The following is a 13,873-nucleotide window of genomic DNA, read 5'->3' on the forward strand; positions in this document are numbered from 1 at the left end:
TCTATCCATCAGGAAGAGCTAACAATTATAAATGTCTATGCACCGAATACCTGAGCCCCCAAATATATAAAACAATCACTCAAAAACATAAGCAATCTTATTGATAAGAATGTGGTAATTGCAGGGGACTTTAACACTCCACTTACAGAAATGGATAGATCATCTAGACACACGGTCAATAAAGAAATAAGGGCCCTGAATGATACATTGGATCAGATGGACTTGACGGATATATTTAGAACTCTGCATCCCAAAGCAACAGAATATACTTTCTTCTCGAGTGCACATGGCACATTCTCCAAGATAGATCACATACTGGGTCGCAAAACAACCCTTCATAAGTATACAAGAATGGACATCATACCATGCATACTTTCAGACCACAATGCTATGAAGCTTGAAATCAACCACAGGAAAAAGTCTGGAAAACCTCCAAAAGCATGGAGGTTAAAGAACACCCTACTAAAGAATGAATGGGTCAACCAGGCAATTGGAGAAGAAATTTAAAAATATATGGAAACAAACGAAAATGAAAATACAACAATCCAAACACTTTGGGACGCAGCAAAGGCAGTCCTGAGAGGAAAATACATTGCAATCCAGGCCTATCTCAAGAAACAAGAAAAATCCCAAATACAAAATCTAACAGCACACCTAAAGGAAATAGAAGCACAACAGCAAAGACAGCCTAAACCCAGCAGAAGAAGAGAAATCAGGAGGAAATACAAAGCTTGAACAGATCCATAACCAGAGAAGAAATTGAATCAGTTATCAAAAATATCCCAACAAATAAGAGTCCAGGACCAGATGGCTTCCCAGGGAAGTTCTACCAGACATTTAAAGCAGAGATAATACCTATCCTTCTCAAGCTATTCCAAAAAATAGAAAGGGAAGGAAAACTTTCAGACTCATTCTATGAAGCTAGTATTACTTTGATTCCTAAACCAGACAGAGACCCAGTAAAAAAAGAGAACTACAGGCCAATATCCCTGATGAATATGGATGCAAAAATTCTCAATAAGATACTAGCAAATCAAATTCAACAGCATATAAAAGAATGATTCACCATGATCAAGTGGGATTCATTCCTGGGATGCAGGGCTGGTTCAACATTCGCAAATCCATCAACGTGATACATCACATTAATAAAAGAAAAGATAAGAACCATATGATACTGTCAATCGATGCAGAAAAGGCCTTTGACAAAATTCAGCAACGTTTCTTAATAAAAACTCTCGAGAAAGTCGGGATAGAAGGAACATACTTAAAGATCATAAAAGCGATTTATGAAAAGCCCACAGCTAACATCATCCTCAAACTGAGGGCTTTTTCCCTGAGATCAAGAACACGACAGGGATGTCCACTCTCACCGCTGTTGTTTAACATAGTGTTGGAAGTTCTAGCTTCAGCAATCAGACAACAAAAAGAAATCAAAGGCATCAAAATTGGCAAAGATGAAGTCAAGCTTTCACTTTTTGCAGATGACATGATATTATACATGGAAAATCCGATAGACTCCACCAAAAGTCTGCTAGAACTGATACATGAATTTAGCAAAGTTGCAGGATACAAAATCAATGTACAGAAATCAGTTGCATTCTTATACACTAATAGTGAAGCAACAGAAAGACAAATAAAGAAACTGATCCCATTCACAATTGCAACAAGAAGCCTAAAATACCTAGGAATAAATCTAACCAAAGATGTAAAAGATCTGTATGCTGAGAACTATATAAAGCTTATGAAGGAAATTGAAGAAGATATAAAGAAATGGAAAAACATTCCGTGCTCATGGATTGGACGAATAAATATTGTCAAAATGTCAATACTACCCAAAGCTATCTACACACTCTATGCAATCCCAATCAAAATTGCACCAGCATTCTTCTTGAAGCTAGAACAAGCAATCCTAAAATTCATATGGAACCACAAAAGGCCCCGAATAGCCAAAGTAATTTTGAAGAAGAAGACCAAAGCAGGAGGCATCACAATCCCAGACTTTAGCCTCTACTACAAAGCTGTATCATCAAGACAGCATGGTATTGGCACAAAAACAGACACATAGACCAATGAAATAAGATAGAAACCCCAGAACTAGACCCACGAAAGTATGGCCAACTAATCTTTGACAAAGCAGGAAAGAACATCCAATGGAAAAAAGTCTCGTTAACAAATGGTGCTGGGAAAACTGGACAGCAACATGCAGAAGGATGAAACTAGACCACTTTCTCACACCATTCACAAACATAAACTCAAAATGGATAAAGGACCTGAATGTGAGACAGGAAACCATCAAAACCCTAGAGGAGAAAGCAGGAAAAGACCTCTCTGACCTCAGCCGTAGCAATTTCTTGCTCGACACATCCCCAAAGGCAAGGGAATTAAAGCAAAAATGCATTACTGGGACCTTATGAAGATAAAAAGCTTCTGCACAGCAAAGGAAACAACCAACAAAACTAAAAGGCAAGCCACGGAATGGGAAAAGTATTTGCAAATGAAATATCGGACAAGGGCTAGTATCCAAAATCTATAAAGAGCTCACCAAACTCCACACCCGAAAAACAAATAACCCAGTGAAGAAATGGGCAGAAAACATGAATAGACACTTCTCTAAAGAAGACATCCAGATGGCCAACAGGCATATGAAAAGATGCTCAACGTCGCTCCTCATCAGGGAAATACAAATCAAAACCACACTCAGATATCACCTCACGCCAGTCAGAGTGGCCAAAATGAACAAATCAGGAGACTATAGATGCTGGCGAGGATGCGGAGAAATGGGAACCCTCTTGCACTGTTGGTGGGAATGCAAATTGATGCAGCCACTCTGGAAAGCAGTGTGGAGGTTCCTCAAAAAATTAAAAATAGACCTACCCTATGACCCAGCAATAGCACTGCTAGGAATTTACCCAAGGGATACAGGAGTGCTGATGCATAGGGGCACTTGTACCACAATGTTTATAGCAGCACTCTCAACAATAGCCAAATTATGGAAAGAGCCTAAATGTCCATCAACTGATGAATGGATAAAGAAATTGTGGTTTATATACACAATGGAGTATTACGTGGCAATGAGAAAGAATGAAATATGGCCCTTTGTAGCAACGTGGATGGAACTGGAGAGTGTGATGTTAAGTGAAATAAGCCATAAAGAGTAAGACAGATACCATATGGTTTCACTCTTATGTGGATCCTGAGAAACTTAACAGAAACCCATGGGGGAGGGGAAGGACAAAAAAAAGAGGTTAGAGTTGGAGAAAGCCAAAGCATAAGAGACTCTTAAAAACTGAGAACATGCTGAGGATTGATGGGGGGTGGGAGGGAGGGGAGGGTGGGTGATGGGTATTGAGGAGGTCACCTTTTGGGATGAGCACTGGGTGTTGTATGGAAACCAATTTGACAATAAATTTCATATTGAAAAAAAATGAAATGAAATGAATTTACCCAGTTAGGTTCCCTGAATTTTTTTTCATCTTTTGATATAGGTACATCATAAACATAGTGTTTTAAGTGACTAATTTTAAGTGTGCAGCTCAAGGAAGAATTTGTACATGTACTTACCTACGTTATCACCACCCAGACCAAGATATGGAATATTTCCACTGCCCTCTTCAGTTCCCTTGGTTCCCTTCTCAGTCTACATGTTCTCCAGGGCAACCAATATTCTAAATTTTACCATAATTAATTTTGTCCAGTCTTGAACTTCATAAAGCTGAAACCATACAGTAGCACCCCCCCCTTTTTTTGGCTTTTTTTTCACTTACTATAACATCTGTAAGATTAATCTATTTATATTTAGGGTTAGCAAATATTGCCAAACAATGCTCCAAAGTGTATTTGTGTTTACACTGTTTAGACTCTTTCTAGATGATGGAATGTCCCAATTTCTCCACAATCAGGGCAAAACTTGATTATTATCTGTCTTTTTAGTTTTAGATTTATCTGTCTTTTTAGTTTTCACAGTTTAGGTGGGTGCAGTGCTATCTCATTGTGGACTAATTTGCATGTCCTTATGATGAATCTTGATGTGCTTATTGGGTTCTTTGTTTGTTTTTGATACTCTCTCATGTGCAGTGAATTCTACTCTGTGATTGTGTGTGTGTGTGTGTGTGTGTGTGTGTGTGTGTGTGTGTGTGTTAACTGCATGGTTTACTTATTGATTTGTGGTTGTTCTGTATATATTCCTGATATATTTTCCAGAAATTTGTGGATATCATTCTTTTTCTATTGGCATTTTGCAATTCCCTCCCTTTTATGTGTCATTTGATAAAAAGAAGTTTGTTTTTGAAGTTCAGGTTATCCTTTGTTTTCCTTTTGAGGTTAGTTCTTATTACACCTGATTTTAGAAATCTTTGTCTCCAGCAAGGTAAGAAAGACAATGTTTTCCTCTTAAAGCTTTTTGATTTACTTTTTTTCATTTAGAAGTCTGATTCATCTTGCACTGATTTTGTGCATGATGTGAGGTTGAAGTCGAAGTCCATTTTTCCATGTGACTATCCAAATGCTCCAGCATCATTTCCCCTACTGAATTACAGAATCTCATCACTTTCTTTTTTTAAAAATGTTTATTAATTAATTGATTTATTTTGAGAGAAAGAAAGAGGCAGAGAGAGAATGCCAAGGAGGCTCCTCACTGTCACTGAAGAGCCTCATGTGGGGTTTGAACTCATGAACCTGAGCCAACATCAAGAGTGAGACGTTTAACCAACTGAGCCATTAAGGCGCCCTCATCACTTTTTTCTGCTGCTGCTGCTGCAAAGCAAGTTTTCCCCCCACTATTTATTTTTTTTCTGTTGTTGTTTATAAAGAGTTGTTTTCAGTTCTTCCATCATTTCACTTACCAGCTGCATGATTTTAAATAAAGTAATTTACTTCCTTGTCCATCAGTTTCTTCTGCTAAAAAAGAAGATGCATGATTGAAGGGCATGATTTCTAAATACCTTCCATCTTTAATATTTTGTTTTTCTGTATGACCTTCAATAACAAATTGATGGCACACAAATAATTGGAAATACATAACTTCAGAATAGAATGGTTTAAAATCTCACCTTGATTTAAATAATACAAGTCCCAATTCTTTACTTAAAATCATAGGGGATAGGTGTGCTTCACAATTTAGAATCCGTCAAGTTTTGTAAGGTTAATTTGATGTATATATTGTGTATTGTGTAATTCTCACAGCTGGGTTGGCATTCTACACAGTAATCCAACCTTAATATATATGCAGTAAAATGTATGAATATCCACTCTAAGAGAGACAAACATTACAAATAGCAATATCAGTTTGGGAAAGTTTATATTAAAATTTAGTTCAAAAAATATTTGTGATATCCATATTTTTGGATTTCAGCATTGTAGATAATATATTTTTGATCTGTAGTGTTGTAGACTCATGATGCATTTAATGAAACTATGTCATTAAAGGTATGAGTTCTGGGAATATCTTAGCTAATTTTCTTCTAATTTTGCAGTGAAGATTTATTGTAGGTGGGTACCAGCACCATAGAATATTTTCTATTTGCCTATATAAATGTGTGTTAGAAAATGAGAACGGAAGCTATAAAAATATTTAACAATACACATACAGTGACCTTTAAAATGAATAATGTAAATTGTAACAGTAATAATGAAATCATAATGTAAATATTAGTTGTGGAAAGCATATCTGATTCAGATATGAATATCAATAATGTTATGATATTTATACTCATGCATATATTTTAAAAATCTTTGCCCATTTCAGACATAGAAGTAGTAAATAATTTCCAAGCATGCACAGATTTTCCTCTTATTTAAAGTGTTTCATTCTAATACATGCTTGTTTGCCATGTACCTGCTATCACTTCGTGTACTATTATTCAGCTATTTTCTCCCAAGACAAATACTTGTACATGAGGACCTTTCCTACCCAATCTTGAAAAAGGATAAACTTACTCCTAAGCTTTGGGAATAATAGGAACCTAGCTTATTGCCACCAGCCACCAATTGTTATTTTACATACATAAAAAAATAAAACAATTTTTAAAACTGCTTAAAACCGTTCCCAGTAGGAACACTGGAGGAATTACAACAAACTCAGGAGCCAACCCCATTGGCTCTAAGGAATCCCCACAATGGTTCCTTAGAGCTCACAGCGCATAAAAATCTTAATAATTTTTTAGTTTGATCAATCCAATTTCCTTTTTATTTGCTATGGCTGCTATTAAAATAAGTTAGTTAGTCCTAAGTAAACAATTATTTTATCATTTGTAGCATGTTGATGACATATGAAACCAAGTTGTCCTCCATAAGATCAGAGCATAAAATGTCGTTGAAGATGTTCCGGAAAAGGAATGATCATAGCATCATTATGGGTATACATCAATGCAAGAATAATTATTAAATATCTGAAATCACAACAATTATGCACTTAAAATACTCATTACTAAATACATAGATCTAATTTTTATCAAATGAAAAATATTTTGTTCCCAAAGAATATCTCACTTTAGAGAATTTTAAAATAAACATGGAAACACTGGAGTACTTAGTTTTCTGAAAAAAAAAATAGTGAGGCAGCATTAATTTTATTCATTTTATTCCCTTTATAAAAAGATGTTTTAAGTCAGAAAAAAATTAAAATTTAAATAAATTCCTTAGAAATGTAATATAATTACCGCAATATGATTATAAATCAAGATATTATTTCAAAGCCAAGATATATCTTAAAATGTAAATTACGCATATTTACCTTCCAATGACTAAAATCGTAGAAAATAAAAGAATTTACTTAGCCCAATAGAAAAGTCACAAGTTGAAGACACTTTGTTAACTGTCTTATCAACAAAATATGTCAAAGGAGCTTTCATTAAATTCCATTCCATCTAAAAATAAGCAAAAAACATTTTTTTAAATAACAGATTTGGTTATATGAACAATTTCCTTAGACTCAGAGTTGCTACAAATTAAAACAGATTGTTACTTTTGAAAGTATTCTTGGAATTATTCTCACATATCTGAGATAATGTAGTTCTGAGTAAAGAGAAAAACCAACTAAAAGTTTCTTAGTATCCTTCCAACTCTTGTAAGAATAGGATTCCATTTAGCTTTCAGATTTTTAATCTTCAGCATTATATCAAATTACATCTGAAAATCTGAGTAAGTAAATCAGAGTAAGTATATGGAGAAATGAAAAAGCTTTTACTTTCACCAGTCTTATTTAGCACTCAGATATACCTGGTATAATACTTAGAACACTAAGGATATTAATCAATAAAGCTTGATTGCATGCAGAAAATATAGTTGGTGTAAATCAGTGTTTAAATGTCAACCTCTTAAAAGTAATAAGTTTCACAATTGATTCATCATGGAATTTTCCAGAAGAAATAAGTATAGAAAATTTTCTGTATATCATTCCTCAAACAAGAGAGGCAAAAGAGGTTTAATGCAAGTTGAGTCTCTTCCTTTAACCTTAGAGATTTTTATAATATAACATCTCTTCTGAAGACAGATTGGTAATAACTTATGACTTTGAGGTCTTAGGCCAGTCTACGATATTATTTCCAGTCTAAGGAAAATTGTCTTCTGAATGACGTCCAATCTAACCTTCAACACCTAATCATTTAGAAGTCCCGGATATTGTAGAGTTCAGAGATTCAGAATACTCAGATTATACATGCTACTCCTTCAGTTTCCTCTTCTTGAACAATCAAATCTATGCTTTAAGGTTGATTTCCAAAGTCTATGATAGAATTGAAATTCGGTCAATGGGCTGTATTTTATGTCTCTGTATACAATTTTATAGCATACCTAGCAAGAATGATAGAACTTAGAAATGGATTACGGATGGTTTATGGTTATTTTTTATTTATTATAGTAAGAAAAATCTATGTTTTTAGAAGGAAGTTACGACTTTTATAAAGGAAAATTATATTTTTGTATTTTAATTGGTTTTTAACAAAATCTTGCAAAATTGAAGATGTATAACCTTCTATCCAAGCATTTGACTTAAAAATAATTATTAAAGTGTCACCTTCCAGAACAAGTTTTCTCACTCACATATATGTGATATTGGCAGATGGAGAAATATCCAATAAAACAAATGATTAAAGAAAGATGTTTCAAAATATATATATGGCTCTCAATTATTTTAACATGTCTGCTTCCAAAGGAAATCCAAAAGTCTCTGCCTTATGTTTTCTTTGAAAAGAAGATTCTATTTTAAAAGAAAATGTACATAATTTGGGGTGTGGCTCAGTCCATTGAAAGTGTTTGCTTCCTTATTTTAAGACCTATTATACTTTCTCTGATAGCTTTCTTCTTTATGTATTGCTTGATTGCTTTATTTGAAAGTGGCATGATACAAGATGCACAATTATTTTCAATGAAGAATGAACCATCATGAAGATAAATTGCAACTATATCAATAAGAATTGGTAACCAGTATAAAAATCAGATTCTTCCTCAGAGAAATATGTAATGTTAAATTGAGTTGCTAGAAAGAAAATCCAAAGCAGGAAAATTAAATCTGAATTCTGGCTAAATACATTTGGGGAAATATAATTAAAAACAAAATCTCCCAACTTAGAAATCCTTTCCACAAAGGTTGTAGAGAAAAAAAAAATGACTGAATAAGCATTGCACCAAAATGTAATGAGCATCTCAGGCAATCAGCTAAGAGTATGCAAAGACAAAAAGATATCTCACTCTTTTATATAGCCAAACAGACACAACCCATTACGTGAACATTGTTCAAGATAAACAATAACTGGTCTTCAGGTAAAAGGACTTGACCATACCATTTGTCACATATAATTCAACCTAACTTTTTTTGCTAATTGGAGTGACCAACTGTATTAGCTAACTAGCTTTATCTAGAAGAAAAACAAACTTCTCACCTTTATGACTAGAGGTAGTTTTGCATCTTGGAACAAGGTGACCACCATGAATTTAGTCTCCTATCCCCCACAGAAACTGAGATAGGAGGTCTATCTTCCTTGATGTTAGCATTCCAAAGAGATGGCTAGCAGGTTCTTGAGAAAGACTCTTAGGTCATAACGGTTACAACAGGCCAACTGACCAAAAGTCTTGAAAAAAATTTATATACATATCAAGGAGATGAGAACATACCACAGCTGCAAGTTTTCTAAGGTAAATGCTCTGATAAAAAGAATGGGAAGGTAGTTTCCTCCCCCATTTTCAACTGTGAGAATTAACCTGTTGGTTGGATGGGTTATTTATTTATTTATAAAGATACAGAGAGAGCGCACACAAGTGGGGAGAGGGGCAGAGGGAGAGAGAGAGAGAGAGAGAGAGAGAGAAAGAGAATCTTAGGCAGGCTCTATGCTCAGGGCAGAGCCCAACGCTGGGCTCAATCCCATGACCCTGGGACTGTGACCTGAGCTGAAATCAAGAGTCAGCTGCTCAACTGACTGAGCCTCCCAGTCACTCACCCCAAGCCTCTTCTTTTTCATTTATATTTGTTCTTACTACTAAGGTTGTCAAAATAAATCATAAGTGAGAGCTACTGATCTTTTTCAAATTATAAAATAAAAAATCAAAGCAAGTTTATTATCTCCCTTATTTCTTCAATGTATGTTAATACTAAATTGTATATTTATATAAGTGATATTAATCCCTACTTTTAAACACTAGCAAAATTATTCTTTAAATATATATCTATTTTTATGGATAGGATCCAAGGATCCTTTGTGGTTTATGGACTTTCAATAGCCACATTCAAGAAGACTTCGTTTAGGAAATTATGGAAAGAAAGAATCCAGCCCTTAAAAATCCCAATTTCTGATATGTGAACTGATTAGTTCTAAGTTTATTTAGGATGGACTCTAAATAGGGTCTCAGTGATCGTAGCCTGAATCAGATCCATATGTCTTGCTAATCAATATGAGGCAAAAGTGAGGCTAGAGTTTCAATCACTCACTAATCACAGCTGAAGAAACATTAGATATTGCAAGTTATTTTCATTCATTTTATGAATAAAATGGCAACCCATATAATTTAATTGACTCTCCTGGAGGTTAAACTATGGCAAGTAATCATATATTTTTGTAACTGATTAGTGCTAATCAGTGTTTCCCTGTTGTACCAGTTGCCCATTCACAGAATTCCATTCATGACACTCTATCTTCCTTTACCCTCATACATGCTAAAAGGAATCACAGGTTTAAGGCCCAATACAATTAAATCATTCTGTGGGGCTGAATAATATCTCTGTTTCTTCTGGTGGAATTATTCAAGAATTTTAACATATTTTTCATTTTCTTGTAATTTCCACATTAGCCAAAACTCAAGTCCCAGAATTTCTCTCCAGAATATCTTACCCTTTTTTGGTTTTTATAACTTACAATGAATTCAGAAGCCATGGCCTCTTGAAGTATATTCAGACACCCTAAGAAGCTTTGACTTCTTAGGAATATTTAATATGGTATGTTACTATGTGAGTACTTCTATGAAACATCACTAAAAACAATAGAGGTGATTTATTTGGATCAGAAGAGAGTTGAAAGGATAAAAGGAAAGATGAAAACAAACCAAAATAAAATTTTCAATGCAACATTATTCCTGAGTCTTGTAAGAAAAAGTCTACCAGTGGGCCATAGCTGGTCATAGTGCTTAAGTGAGAGCATAGTATGGATTTGCTAAAATTGCTTTAGTTTGAAATGAGCCTCCATAGTCCCTGGTTATTGATGGTATAGTTTTGTAACATTATTTTTATTCAACCATGACCAATGGAAAATTAAAACAACTTTGATCATTTTGGAAATTCTAGGCTTGACTTTTCATTTGTAACTATCAATTATTTAAAGAATAGTTTAAAATGGTTCTTGGAGCCCTTTTTGGGGGAAAATTACAGTAATTTAGGTAGCAAATGTGAATGATCTCAAGTTTTTAGTTCCAAATGGAATAAAAATGCCTTGTAAAACAGTCACATTGCCATCTACTGACAGTTTTTTGTAAGAACCTACATTTTCTCATTAACCTAACTGTCTGACTATGCACTTTAATGATCTATTACTTGACATGTGGCAGCATAAAAAAGGGGGAATACAGCGTATGCGTTGCTCAGTGCATCTACTTGAAATAATCTCACTATTCACAGGAGCCATTTCAAGCCATTCAACATTTCACTTTTATATACTGCAATTAGATACATTTATTAATGGCATTATTGCATAGTATGTCATGGCTGGTAAAACTGTTTTCAGGAAAGTGACTACAGAGTGTATGCTAATCAATCTGCCCTGCATGTACAGTACATAGGGACTTGCTAATAGGATTTTCATAATAACAACATTTATCTCACAGCACATTTTATAATACCAATCACCATGTAACAGCAGTGTTGTTATTACATTATGTGAAAAATGGGATTTGAGTTAAGGACATGTATTATAACTTGAAATACAAAAGCACAATGGTAGTTGAAGCACCTGTGAGTTAAACCATTTTCATTCCAGTCCTTTTTTGCCTCTGCCAGAGGTGATATAAGAAAGACATCCTGTACTATTGTAAATAAATCAAGAAGTCACGTCAGTATTTCCAATGAACTAGTGCTCTAGAGAGTAGCATCCTGATACACAGTGACTGTGATCCTACAGATGGCAATCATTAATTCTTCCAAAGTAAGTAGGAATCATCTCACACATCAAATGGAATTTATTCCCCAACTTATTTCCATGGAATCACATTACTGATTTCTTTCTGTCATGTTCTAGGACATGGAGTTTCTCTTCAAATTAAAATTTCATTTTTTGTAATGTTTATTTTTATTGGAGAGGGAGGGAGAGAGAGAGTGTGTGCACAAGGAGGGAAAGGGCAGAGAGAAAGAGAGAAGATTCTAAGTGGGCTATGCACTGACTTCAGCGAGCCGGATGTGGGGCTCAAACTCACCAACTGTGTGATCATGACCCAAGCCAAAGTCAGACACTCAACTGACTGAGCTGCCCAGGTGCCCCGAATTAAAATTTACTTTTAGAGTATTTTTTTCACAAGTGAAAAATCACAAGTACTTGTATCAGTTTTCAGATAACCATATGCCATGCATGTTTAAAACTTAAGCACAAAAGAAAAAAAAAACACGAATTTATAATAATATCTTGCAAAATAATCAATACACAAAACCTAAGCTCTGAGCTCCATATTATAATAACCAAGTAACTCGTTTGTGACCCCTCACAAACAATAAAGAAAAATTTCAACCTAAAATTGCTTAGAAAAGCTTAACTATATGTAAAATCAATCCAAGGATATGTCATTTACCCATTGTTTTACATATTTTTGCCTGAAATAAATCAATGAATGGAGAATATACAATATGGCAGAATTGAAAGCTGTGCACTATTCAAGTAGGCACACCATCACATATTTGTCATAACTGGTTTTCCTAGATTTATTATTAAGCAGAGTAAATTAAAGGTTCCCTTGACTGGAGAGCCAAGAAAGCAGAACATTCTGTTTTCAGAACTCCAGCTGAGTTTGAATAAGAAATCATTCAAGAAGAGATGAGAGGCCTTATTTTCATGCCACCTTTCAACTAGGTCTAAATAAATGTTAAAGATTCTTACTGTATTTCCTTGTCTTGAAAAATAGAACATTACCAAGTGATAATTCAGTTATAGCCACTGTTAAAAAAAAATCAAGATTGATAGGTATTTAGGTTTTCTTTTTACTTCGTGAAACACACTTAAAAAAGACTGCAGAGAAATGCCTATAAGAATATGAAACATTTCCAATAATAGAACTGTTATTTCATTTCACAGAAACTTTACAATAAAGTATTTATATTTGAACTATGAGCGTTTTTCACTTTACGTTGCTTGCTTCTATTATAAATTTGTGTATTGTGAGAAAAAGTATTATTTCAAGTTTTATATTACTTGAACAATAAAAGTAAGAAACAAATCAAAGAACTGGAAATATAATGTAATAAATCTTGTCGTGACAGCAAGAAGTTTGAACTGTCACCTGTGAGGGGGAGCTCTTGACTGAGCAAGGAGAGACCTGTGAGAACAGCAAAAATAGGAGAGACCTATGCAACTTATTTCAGCCTCTCTCTTAGAACCATCTTGGGGCAAAGAGTGCCTGCCCAACCCCAGTGACTACTCAGAGTTCTGGTACAGGTAGGTGTCTTCAAGAATAAAATTAGAATAGCGCAGAAGCCCTGTGCTTATAGAAAGCTGACACAAAAAGGTGGGGGATACATTAGTCATCCACTTCCCCACACCGTCCCCAAACTCCTTGGATTGGCAGATTATAAACTACTGTAAGGAATTGTCTGTCCTAATGCTGATTCTCCTTAGGAGGTAAAGGAGGAAGGCATTTAGCTAAGGATGTGTTTAATGGAGGCAGTCATTACTAATGGTTTATTGGTGCCTGGGATTTTCCACTCTGGGACTGACTTCATCTATCCCTCATCCCCCAAAATCCCTTTAGCACATTGGAGTGACAGAGTCTGCCTTTCCCTCATAAGCATTGAAAGACAGAGTAGTTTATATTCCTAAAGGAAAATGAACTCACAGGTACAAACAGCCAAGACCCTTGAGACATACAACTACTGATTCTGTTAAAAGGAGAAATATTAAAACACATTTATCAAATGTAAAGTCAGCCAAACAAAAGTAAACTAAAAGAAAAAGGGAAGATATTATCAAGATAAAACAAAGGAAGAAAAACATAAAAAATCAACAGAATATGTAATATATATATAAATATATAATCATGCAATCATATATATATGTAATTATATATATTATATATATAATATATGAATATTCTGAGGAAAGAAATAACAAAGAAATACAAAAGATTAAAAGGTAAGCTTAGATATAGAGAGACTAGAAGCAAAGGTGCCAATATATGAAAAATAATATTTATT

This window comes from Puma concolor, chromosome B1, assembly GCF_028749965.1.
Source record: "Puma concolor isolate L17-30 chromosome B1, mPumCon1.1.hap2, whole genome shotgun sequence".
NCBI classification, from domain to species: Eukaryota; Metazoa; Chordata; class Mammalia; order Carnivora; family Felidae; genus Puma; species Puma concolor.